Genomic DNA, 13,013 nt, shown 5'->3' on the forward strand with positions numbered 1-13,013 from the left:
TTTATTTTCAAATGCCTACTCACATTAACTGTTCAGGGAATAAATTAATTCATTTATTAAGTAAGATACAACTTCAGAAAGATGATACAGAAGTTGCCCAGTTAATTCAGGCATATACTATCCTCTATAGATTTGTCATAGTAATGATACTTCTGTTTCATTTGATGCATAAATTTTATGAACAATTCTTGAGCAATATTTAGGATAGCTGCAAACAATTTCTTGAAAGTTTTTCACAATGCTTGGATCGCACACAAACACTTTGGTTATGATGTGTACACCCAAGGTTTTGTAATGTCATAATGAAATGTTCTGATATTTACCAGAATAAACTTTATAAAATCCTTGCTCAGATAACAAAAAGACAAGAAATAAAAATGACATTTCCTTTACCAATTAGTTTCAAGATAAAATTTTAGACCAAAAATTGATATTTACATTCAAATCAACAATCTAAAATTATCTATGTGTCTGGCTAACTTGCTGACTAGCTTTAGATTAATTTCATTAACTAATTCACTGAATTATTCAGTGGACATTTATTGAGTGTTCAAAATATGTTATTGATGGATACAGGTCCTGGGGTGATGACAAAGACAAAATCCTTCTACTTATGTTCTATATTCTAAACATAATCATGTAATTCCTAAGTGGCTTAATTATTTGCAAGGTTAACTTAAAAGGCAAATTCACTAGTTATTTTACCCTCAGAATGAGTTTATTTGGGAATAGTTAAAAGAATTGTAATTCAGGCCATGCACGCTATGGCAAACCATAGGCAAATTCAGAACACAAGTGAGCTGCTTTTATAGAGAAAAAGGAAGTAGGGCGGGGCTGTTCAAAACAAAAGTCCATTGGAGGAAAGTAACAGTTCAGGAGAGCAATGGCTTCTCATTGGCTGAGCTGTTGCCGGGTGGGGAGAGAAATCTTCCTTTAGTAGTAAAGCAGTTTTACTTTCAGACAAAGATGCAAGCAGATGTCTCTTCCTGGTTGGTGTAATTGACAATGGGTGATAGGGCATGGGAGCTCCCACTACAGGCTTTCCCCACTCCAATTTAGTTAAGGTTTCTTTTATTAATTTCCATACTTAGTACCTAGCAAATAAGAATAATGACAACAATAAGCAATATTTTGAGAGCTATGTTCCAGTCTCTGTTCTAAATGCTAAATGTTTATGAACTCATTTTATTCTCACAACCACCCTCTGAAGCAGGTCATTTAGCAATCATCCTCAGTTTGCCAATGAAGACTCTGAGGCAAGAGAAATCGAGCAGTTTGTCCAACATCACATGGATTTTAAACGGTAGAGTTGAGATTGCAGTGTCTGAGTTGTAAGTTGTCTGGTTTTGTAGCCCATGCTCTTTACTACTACAGTACACTGCTTTAGTGGGCACTGAATGAATAAATGAATAAATGAGTGTCTAGTTTAGCCCTGGTATATTAACCATGAATCTTATACCAAAACCTGGCTAGCAATCTTGGAAATGCTTATCTCAATTAGTAAGGGCCTCAAAGCGTCATAGAGACTAGCATCCTGGCCAGGGGATGGAAAGTATGCTCTACTTTCGGTTGGCACCGCCATGTTTGCATGGGAAAGAGAACTCACTTTCTATGTGCAACCACTCCACTTACATATGCCATTTGTTTAAACTATCTCCTATCTCTACTTGAGTATGCCCTTCTCCCTGGGCAATGTCTCTCTGGAAAGGGACATTTTTCTCTGGCAGATCACAGGGCAGGTTGGTCAGGAAAAAAAATGGTCAATGATAACATGTAATACTTTGGTGTAGCTTTTCTGAATTCATTAAAGGAACAAATGAGAGCTGGAAGGAATTTGGAGCACCTTGGATTTGAGGAAACAACTTTAGTCTGTCCTGTGTTGATTTTGGGGGAAATAAGGAATAATTTGTGGAGCTTTACAGAATGATAGCACATTAGCACTGGAAGGTCCGCCAGAGGATCTTGAGTCCTTTCTCTCATATTACAGACAAGAATCTGAAGCATAAAGGGGTTATTTGACTCCCTCAGGTTACATTGTGAGGTAGTGGAAAAATTGTTACTGTTGCCAGTCCTACAGTCCCCTGCATCTTAAAAATTACTTTTTGTTCTTTGGAGTCCTGAGATAATTTAATAGAAGACAAAGATCAATAAGGCAGGTTGTTCCTTGGAAGATATACTTTTCTTACAGTCAAAGAACCACATGAGGAAACACCATTCTGGTAAGCTAAGCTGGTTTCAAAAGTGTGCATTTTTGGTAAAGGCATTCAGCTCACAAGGAACCTCTTCTGCCATCACATCACTGTACACTCTCCTGGCTTCAGCCCCTCCTAACGGCACACTCTCATTATATCAGGGAGAGGGATGGAGGAGAGACAGGTACCCTTCTTTCTGTGACTTCTGCTCTTTACACTGGATGTGGCGGGGAGGGGAGGAGGGCTGGAGAAGACGGGGACTCTCTTTTTATCTCCTCCTTGGGAAATTTCGGCACCACTTACTCACATTTCTGGTTTTACTAGTCATCTTGCTCCTTGGATTTCTCTACTATATTCGTGTGAATCCCTAAATTAAATTGCTCTCAATACTGCTTAGGAGAAGGGCAAAGAGCAATCAAAACTGGAAGTGGAGGTATTTATAACAGGCAGCTCTGTTTAATAGCTAAACATAGAGAAGTATAACATTGCTTAATCTTGTCATAACCTAGTCCCAGTCTTCTTTTATTTTGGGGGATAAACTAAAATACAATCCATTTTTCAATGGAGACCATCCTAACAGAAATAGATCCGGATTCCAGAACTACTAATTTACTTTTTTCACATTGCTTTACAATTTGGGCTAACATTTGTTGAGCACTTACTCCAGTCACTGTTTCAAGTACTTTTGCATGTTAACTCATTTCATTTGCATAATGACTTAGGGCTGGTATTGACGTACATCTATTTTAAAGGTGACCAGCCCTAGTGGTCTAGTGGTTAAGATTCCTCTGTTGGTTGTCATACTGTGGTGGCTGCATGTTTCTGTGATGCTGAAAGCTATGCCACAGGGATTTCAAATTTCTGCAGGGTGAGAGGATGGTGTAAGGAGGCAGCATTCTGCTCTGCTGTACACAGGGTCACTAGGAGGTGGAATCAACTTGACGGCACTAACAACGTCAACAATTTTGAAGGTAAAGAAATTGAGGCATGAAAACTTTAAGAAACTTTCCCAAAGTCGTATGGCAAGTAAGTGGTAGAGCCAGGATTTGAGTCCAGGTGGTCCAGCCCTAGATCCCACACTCTTATCCACAGGCCGTATGCACTGCATTATTGTGTCCTTCTTATTATATTACATATGCATGATTAGTGCACTGAAAAAAGATGTGTATACTAAAAAACAAAGCTATGACTGATTCCTATTGTTATTTTGGTCCATGAAACTTTTACATTTGATCAACTTAATTTTTTTCTTTTGAAAATAATTTCTTTTGAGATAATTTCAAATTTACAGAAAAGTTGTCAGAATAATACAAACAACATTATTTTTCCCCGAGGAAGATTCACCCTGAGCTAACATCTGTTGCCAGTCTTCTTCTTCTTTTTTTTTTTTTTATGTGAGCCACTGCCACAGCATGGCCACTGATGAGTGATGTGGGTCTGTGCCTGGGAATTGGACCTGGGCTGCCAAAGTGGGGCACAGTGAACTTAACTACTAGGCCACTGGGGTTGGCCCTACAAAGAACATTTTTACTCTGAACCACTCATGCAAAAGAAAGCTATAGCATGATTCCCCACCACCCCAAATACTTCCATGCACGTTTCCACAATCAAGGACATTCTCTCATGCAGCCACAGCTATTATGGGCTGAGTTGTTTCCCCCATATCCTCACCCAATTCATATTTTGAAGTCTCAATGTGCAGGACTTCAGAATGGTATTTGGCGATAACATATTTCAAGAAGTGATTAAGCTAATATCAGACCATTAGGATGGGGCCCTTATCCAATATGTCTAGTGTCCTTATAATAAGAAGAGACCTCAGGGCTGTACCTTCACCGAGGGACAACTATGTAAGGACAAAACAGCAAGAAGATGCCTGGAACAGACTCAGTCCATTATAGCCCTCAGAAGAAACCACCTCTGTGTAGAGCCAGGTGGCTTTGTGGTTAAGTTCGGACCTGGGTGCAGCTCTAGCACCACTCGTCAGGCCATGCTGTGGTGGCATTCCAAATAAAATAGAGGAAGACTGGCAACAGATGTTAGCTCAGGGCCAATCTTCCTCACACACACAAAAAGGACATAATGAAACATGAAAAATAACAAAAGACTTTATTGTGAAATATAAAATATTTGAATAAATTTAAAATGTGTGCAGATTCATGGCAATACTGTGTAAATAACTGATATTATTTTGTGGGTTGTACCTAAGAGCTTATCTTTGAATTTTTTTTAAATAGTATTAGACCTTTTTCTTGCTTGTAGATTTGTCTTCTTGTTTGGCATTGCACTTTTTCTTTTTCGCTAACATTTCTTACTTCATTAAGAGAGATATCAGTTTCCAAACACGAGGATGCATATTTGTAACTGAGCTTTGTGTTGCATTGTGAAAACCTTCTACACTGTTGTTGTTTATTCTTGGCATATTGTCACATGCCTGTTGATAGCTGTTCCAAAGTTCTATGGGAAATGTGGGTTCAATCCTGCGCCACTATATAGACCATCATAAAGGGTAAGAGTTATATAATAAAAAAATGGGCGTACTGTGTCAATGGAGAAATGAAACCAAAGTCCACCAGCTGAAACTAAACTGTCAACCAGTTATTTTACCTTTTATGGCAAAATTGCCTTATGGCCAATTAGTTATGTGGTGAAAATATTTGTGGCAAAAACGTTTGCAGCAAAGATGTCTACTACACAGATGCTTACCGTGAAAGTGCCTAGAACCTGCTTTTTAGTTACTTTTCTTGCTTAAGCACTGACTAGAACTTCCAGCACTTTGTTGAATAAAAGTGGTAAGCCCAAACATCCTTGCTTTGTTCCCAGTCTTAGGGGAAAAGCATTCAGTCTTTCACCATTAAGTGTAATGTTATGAGGCTTTTGTAGAGGCTCTTTATCAAGTTGAGGAGGTTCTCTCTATTTCTGTTTATCTCAGTTTTTATCATGAGTGACTGTTGAAATTTATAAAATGTTTTTTCTGCTTTGATCAGTGATTTTTCTTCATTATCTTATTAATATAGTGGGTTGTGTATTTTCAAATATTAAAATAGTCTTGCGTTCCTGGAATAAATCCCATTCGGTCATGGTGTATAATTCTTTTTATATGTTGATTAATTGTATTTGCTAATATTTTGTTATGGATTTTTGCATCTATATTCATGAGAGATATTGGCCTGTATTTTTTTGTTGTTGTTCTGTATTTTCCTGGTTTTGGTATCAGGGTAACACTAGCTTCATAAAATTAATTGGGAAGTGTTCCATCTTCTATCTTCTGGAAGAGGTTGTATAGAATTGGTATTAAATCTTATTTAAACATTTGACAGAATTCTTCAATGAAATCCTCTGGGCTTGGAGATTTCTTTTTTTGAGTTTTAAAATTACAAATACAATTTCCTTAACAGTTACAGGATCTACCAAATTAAATTGACTTACAATAGGGTTATGTCCCTATAAACCTATTCTAAGTTGGAAATATTGTGAGTCAAAAATGCATTTAGGGGCCAGCCCCACGGCTGACTGGTTAAGTTCACGTGCTCTGCTCCAGTGGCCCAGGGTTTTGCCAGTTTGGATCCTGGGTGTGGACCTAGCACTGCTCATCAGGCCATGCTGACATGGCATCCCACATAGCAGAGCCAGAAGGACCTAGAACTAGAATATACAACTATGTATTGGGGGCTTCGGGGAGAAGAAGAAGAAGAAGAAAAAAGATTGGTAACAGATGTTAGCTCAGGTGCCAATCTTCAGAAAAGAAAAGCATTTAATAAACCTAACCTACCGAACATCATTGTTTAGCTTAGCCTACCTTAAACGTGCTCAGAACACTTACATTAGCCTACACTTGGGCAAAATCATCAAACACAAAGCCTATTTTGTAATCAAGTGTTGAATATCTCATGTAATTTATTGAATACTGTACTGCAAGTGAAAAACAGAATGGTTTTCTGGGTACTGGACTCTGCAGAGCGTCAGTTGGTTATTCTCATGATGGCAGTGCTGACTGGGAGCTGCGGCTTGCTGCCACTGCCCAGCATCGTGAGAGAGTATCTTACAGAATATCACTAGCCTGGGAAAGATCAAAATTCAAAATTTAAACTACAGTTTCTACTGCTTTTGAATCATCAAGTCAAAACATTGTTGTCAAACCATCGTAAGTCAAGGATTGTCTGTATCTTTTCCATATTGGGTGAGTTGTGGTGGTTTGTACTTTTGGCGACATTGGTCTATTTCATCAAAGTTGTCGAGTTTATGTGTGTGGTATTATTTATGGCACTCCCTTATTATCCTTTTGATGTCTGAAGGATCTGTAATGATACCCTGGCTACATTTCTCATATTGGTAATTTGTCTTCTCTAATTTATGTCTTCTTTCATGTTTTCTTTGTCAGTCTTGCTAGAGGTTTGTTAATATTGATCTTTTCAAAGAATCAGCTCCTTGTTTCAATGATTTTCTCTACTATTTTATTGTTTTCGATTTCATTTATTCCTGCTCTTATTTTTATTATTTTCTTCCTTCTGCTTGCTTGGGGTTTACTGTGCTTTTCTTTTTCTAGGTTCTTGAGGTGAGAGTTTAGATTATTGATGTGAGAATTTTCTTCTTTTCTAAGGTAAGCATTTGTGCTATAAATTTCCCTTTCAACTCTGCTTTTAGCTGTGTCCCACAAATTCTGATACATTGTATTTTCACTTTCATTAGTTCAACATGTTTTCTTTTAAACTCTAGTCCTGGACCCCACCCTCAGAGATTCTGATGCAGTAGGTCTAGGTGGAACCCAATAATTTGCATTTCTTTTTTTTAGTGAGGAAGATTGGCCCTGAGCTAACATCTGTGCCCAACTGCCTCTATTTTATATGTGTGATGCCTACTACAGCATGGCCTGATAAGCTGCGCATAGGTTCGTGCCTGGGATCCGAACCAACGAACCCCGGGCCACCAAAAGGAGCATGTAAACTTAACCACTACTGTACTGGGCTGGCCCTTGTATTTCTTTTTTTATTTGCAGAGAACGATTCACCTTATGGTAACACCTGTTGCCAATCATCCTCCTTTTTTCTTCTTTTTCCTCCCGAAAGCCCCAGTACATAGTTGTGTACAGTTTTAAGTTCTTCTGTTTCTTCTATATGAGCTACTGCAACCATAGCATGGCTACTGACAGATGAGCAGTTTGGTTCTGCATTGGGGAAGGGAACCTGGGCCACTGAAGTGGCACATCGAACTTAAACTGCAAGGCCATCAGGGCTGGCTCTCTTTGTTTTTAATTTCCCTTGAGACTTTCTCTTTGATCCAGGATTATTTAGAAGTGTTTGCTTAGTTCCAAGTGTTTGGAGATTCTTCTGTTATCCTGGTTACTGATTTCTAGCTTGATTTCACTGTGGTCAGAGAACATACTCTGTATGATTTCATTTTTTTCAATTTGCTGAGATTTGTTTTATGGCCCAACATATGATCTATCTTGGTATATATTCCGCTTGAAATGAATGTGTATTCTGCTGTTGTTGAGTGGAGTGCTGTATGAATGTTGATTAGAGCATGTTGTTTGATGATTTGTTGAGTTCTTCATTTCCTTGCTGGTTTTCTGTCTAGTTTGTCTATCAATTATCAAGAGACGGGTGTTGAAGTGTCCAACTATAATTGTTGGTTTTTTAATTACTCCTTTCACTTCTTTTGTTGTTGTTGTTGCGGTAACATTGGTTTATATCATTATATAAATTTTGGGTGTACATCATTATATTTCAATTCCTTTGTAGATTACATCATGTTCCCCACCCAAAGACTGATTATAATCCATCACCACACAGGTGCCTAATCACCCCTCTCACCCTCCTCCCTTCCCCTTTCACCTCTGGTACCACCAATCCAATCTTTATCGCTATGTGTTGTTTGTTGTTGCTTTTGTCTTCTATTTATGAGTGACATCATATGGTATTTGACTTTCTCCCTCTGACTTATTTTGCTTAGTGTAATACCTTCAAAGTCCATCCATGTTGTCACAAATGGCCGGATTTCATCATTGCTTATGGTTGAGGAGTATTCCATTGTGTATACATACATCTTCTTTATTCATTCATCCCTTGATGGGCACCCAGGTTGCTTCCAAGTCTTGGCTATTGTGAATAATGCTGCAATGAACATACAGGTGATGTATCTTTATGCATTTGTGTTTTCAAGTTCTTTGGATAAATACTCAGCAGTAGAATAGCTGGATCATATAGTAGATCTACTCTTAATTTTCTGAGGAATCTCCATACTGTTTTCCATAGTGGCTGCACCCCCACCAGCAGTGTATGAGGATTCCCTTCTCTCCACATCCTCTCGAACACTTGTTGTTTCCTGTTTTGTTAATTATAGCCATTCTGATGGGAGTGAGATGATATCACATTGTAGTTTTGATTTGCATTTCCCTGATAGTTAATGATGTTGAACATCTTTTCATGTACCTGTTGGCCATCTGTATATCTTCTTTGGAGAAATGTCTGTTCAGATCTTTTGCCCATTTTTAAATTGGGTTGTTAGGTTTTTTTTGTTGAGATGTATGAGTTCTTTGTATATTTTGGATATTAACCCTTTATCAGATACATGGTTTGCAAATATCTTCTCCCAGCTGTTAGGCTGTCTTTTTGTCTTGTTGATGGTTTCCTTTGCTGTGCAGAAGCTTTTTAGTTTGATGCTGTCCCATTTGTTTATTTTTTTCTCTTGTTTTCCTTGCCCCATCAGACATAGTGCTTGAAAACATGCTGCTAAGACTGATGTCAAAGAGCATAATATGTTTTCTTCTAGAAGTTTCATGGTTTCCGGTCTTACATTCAAGCCTTTAATCCATTTTGAGTTAATTTTTGTGTATGGTGTAACATAATGGTCTACTTTCATTCTTTTGCATGTGGCTGTCCAGTTTTCCCAACACCATTTATTGAGGGGACTTTGCTTTCTCCATTGTATGTTCTTGGCTCCCTTGTCAAGAATTAGCTGTCCATAGATGTGTGGGCTTATTTCTGGGCTCTCAATTCTGTTCCACTTATCTGTGTGTCTGGTTTCGTGTCAGTACCATGCAGTGTGGTTACCATAGCTTTATAGTATGTTTTGAAATCAGGGAGTGTGATACCTCCAGCTTTGTTCTTTGTTGGGGGGGTTCCTTTGGCTATTTGGGGTCTTTTATTGTTCCATGTGAATTTTAGGATTCTTTGCTCTATTTCTGTGAAAAATGTCATTAGAATTTTGATAGGGATTGCATTGAATCTGTCAATTGTTTTAGGAAGTATGGACATTTTAACGATGTTAATTCGTCCAATCCAAGAGCATGGAATATCTTTCCATTTCTTTGCATCTTTTCAATTTCTTTCAACAATATTTTATAGTTTTCAGTGTACAGATCTTTCACTTATTTGGTTAAGTTTATTCCCAGGAATTTTATTCTTTTTGATGCAATTGTAAATGAGATTGTATTCTTAATTTCTTTTTCTACTACTTCGTTGTTAGTGTATAGAAACACAACTGAATTTTGTATGTTGAGTTTGTATCCTGCAATTTTACCATATTCATCTGTTATTTCTAAAAGTTTTTGGTGTATTTTTTAGGATTTTCTATATATAAAATCATGTCATCTATAAATAATGACAGTTTCACTTCTTCCTTTTCAGTTTGGATCCCTTTTATTTCTTTTTCTTGCCCAATTGCTCCGGCTAGGACTTCCAATACTATGCTAAATGAGTGGTGAAAGTGGACATCCTTGTCTGGTTCCTGTTCTTAAAGGGATAGCTTTCAGTTTTTCTCCATTGAGAATAATATTAGCTGTGTTTTTGTCATATATGGCCTTTATTATGTTGAGGTACTTTCCTTCTATACTCATTTTATTCAGAGTTTTTATCATAAATGGATGGTCTATCTTGTCAAATGTTTTCTCTGCATCTGTTAAGATGATCATATGATTTTTATTCTTCATTTTCTTTATGTGGCCTATCATGTTGATTGATTTGCTGATGTTGAACCATCCCTGTATCCCTAGAATAAATCCCACTTGATCATAGTATATGATCTTTTCAATGTAGTTGATTAGCAGCCTGATAGACTTTGGCCTTGAATAAAACATTAGCGCTTCCTGTGTCTCTGCCTGATGGTCTTTGGTTTTGAACTGCAATATCAGCTCTCCCCTGGGTTTCCAGTCTATTGGGTCATCCTGCAGATTTTGGATTTGCCAGGCTCCATAGTTTAATGAGCTAATTCTTTAAAATGAATCTCTCTCTCTCTCTCTCTCTACATATTCTATTGGTTCTGTTTCTCTAGAGAACCCTAACTAATACAATATCTATATCTATCTGTATGTATTGAAAATTATGAGTTTATACCAATACTTAATTCCAAACAAGAGAAAATTCTAACTTTCTCTCTTTCTATATTTTAACTCCCTTCTTTGATAGAAACTTGGCTCCCACTGTTCTTAATATACGTATTTACTTGTTCAATTCCCCTTACAACAAATTTTTGAGAGATGGTAGAATACATTTTGTCAATTTTCCAACAGACAGAAGTAAAGTATCTTGAGGATGGAGTCATTTCTCTTTCTAATTCTCATCAGGTGCTGTATAGACTTGGGGTGGTGCTGACTCTGCCTCAAGGGAGATGTTCTGGGAGAGCAAGATGGGAAGCTGCCAGGGCTGCCAGGGGCATAGCACGTGTCCTTGGGGGTTTTTAAAGCTGAGTCATGGAAAGTGACAATAATGATTATAGCTGCATTTGCACAACATTTTAAGGTGCTTTAACATACTTATGTTACTTATTCCTAACTCTAATCCTGTCAGATGGTCAGGACATTCTTTATTAGCCTATTGTGGTAGGCTCAATAATGGCCCTCTTAAAGATATTCAGGTCCTAGTCCCTGGAACCTGTGAATGTTAACTTATATAGCAAAACGTACTTTCCAGGTGTGATTTAACTAAGGATCTTAAGATGAGGAGATTGTTCTGGATAGTAGTGGGCCCTAAATGTACATGCATCCTTGTAAGAGAAAAGCAGACAGAGATTTGACACAGATAGAAGAGAAGGAGGCAGAGGTTGGAATGAAGCAGCGCAGGCTAAAAGGTACCAGTAGACACCAGAAGCTGGAAAAGGCAAGGAACAGATTTTCCCCTAAAGCTTCCAGCTGGAGTATGGCCCTCCTAAGGCCTTGAATTTGGCCCAGTGATAATGATTTCGGACTCATGGCCTCTGGAACTGAGAGAGAATAAAATTCTGTTGTTTTAAAGCCACCAAGTTTTTGGCAATTTGTTACAGCAGCTATCAGAAATGAAGACACTCACTTTTACAAACATAGAACCTGAACTCAGAGAGTATAAGTGACTTGCTTAAGACCATATGTCTAGCAGGTGGCAGAGCAAAAATTCAAATCTAGGTCTGTTGACTTTAAATGCAAAGCTCATCCATAGTGGCTGCCTCCTCCACTGCTGAGCCCCTCCCCTTCAGTGAGACAGAGAGGATAGCAGCAAGACAGGAGTTGTTGTCATCCTTGGATGCTTATTAGAAACACTAGGGGGACTTTTAGAAAATACCACTCTAGGTCCCATCCCAGAAAACTGAATTGGACTCTTCAGTGGCAGGACCCAAGCAAAGATATATATATATACTTACATATATACATATATATAGACACATATATATATATATTTTTTTTTTTAAGGATTTTATTTTCTCCCAAAGCACCCCTGTACATAGTTGTGTATTTTTAGTGGTGGGTCCTTCTAATTGTGGCACATGGGACGCCGCCTCAGCATGGCCTGACGAGCGGCGCCATGTCCGCACCCAGGATCCGAACCAACGAAACCCTGGGCCATGGAAGCAGAGTGCAAGAGCTTAACCACTCCGCCACGGGGCCAGCCCCTCAAGCAAAGATATTTTTGAAAGCTCTCTAGGTGACTCTAGGGTGCAGCCAAGGTTGAGAACCAGTGGCGTAGTGATACCAAGTTCATTCCATATATTCATGTGTACGAGAAACATGACTATTTTTCTACATCTGAACTTGAATTCTATTATTAACCCTTATTACATCAAGTGCCAGAAAACTAACCTCTGTTAAATCAGGATCTATCTCTCTCCCTTCTCCTTAGATCTAGGAGATAGATGCAGAGACAGGTCAGCAGAGACCCTCTAGTCCTTGGTGTTGCCATCTAACTAAGCTGGCATCTATCGATACATCCTTCTTCCCATGTGCTCTGGGACACTGCTCCTTACAAGCCTATCCTTCCTTGTTCCTTCCTGCTGGCTCTCAGTCCTTTTTTATATAACTCTCAATGGTTCTGGACGCCCTTGCAGGCTTTCCCAGCTCTTGTGGGGTCGGTACTAATTCTGGGAATACGACTCAACTCCATCTGCAGGGGTGCACCAGCCTGCCAGAGGTTTCCACTCCTTTGCCACCCCTGTGCTCAAGGGATTTTGGGTCTCCCCCCAGTGCTCCTTGTTTTAGATTCCCAAGTCTCTTTGGAGGTGAATTGTGCTTCATCCTGGACACAGTGGCCTTGGCAAGTGCACAGCACAGGGACGCTCATCAAGAAACCATCAGACAGTGTCTTGTTTCCCTTTCACTCTCCTCTTTACATCTTCTCTAGGGGCAAAGTAATTCCAATTCTATTTCTGAGGCTTAAAGTTTCCTTGAGTCCTTCTGGACTTTGGCTTTTGAAATTCAAAGTTCAGTCTCTTGCAATTGGAAGCCCTTGCATTTGGAACTCGAAACCCGTCCTCTGCTGGCCTGCACATTCTTCCCTTTAACTAATGAATGCTATTAAGTAAATGGAGTGAAAAGTAAGTGGTTTGAGAAAATGATAAGAGGATATGAATCTCAGT

Source organism: Equus asinus, chromosome 11 (assembly GCF_041296235.1).
Source record: "Equus asinus isolate D_3611 breed Donkey chromosome 11, EquAss-T2T_v2, whole genome shotgun sequence".
NCBI classification, from domain to species: Eukaryota; Metazoa; Chordata; class Mammalia; order Perissodactyla; family Equidae; genus Equus; species Equus asinus.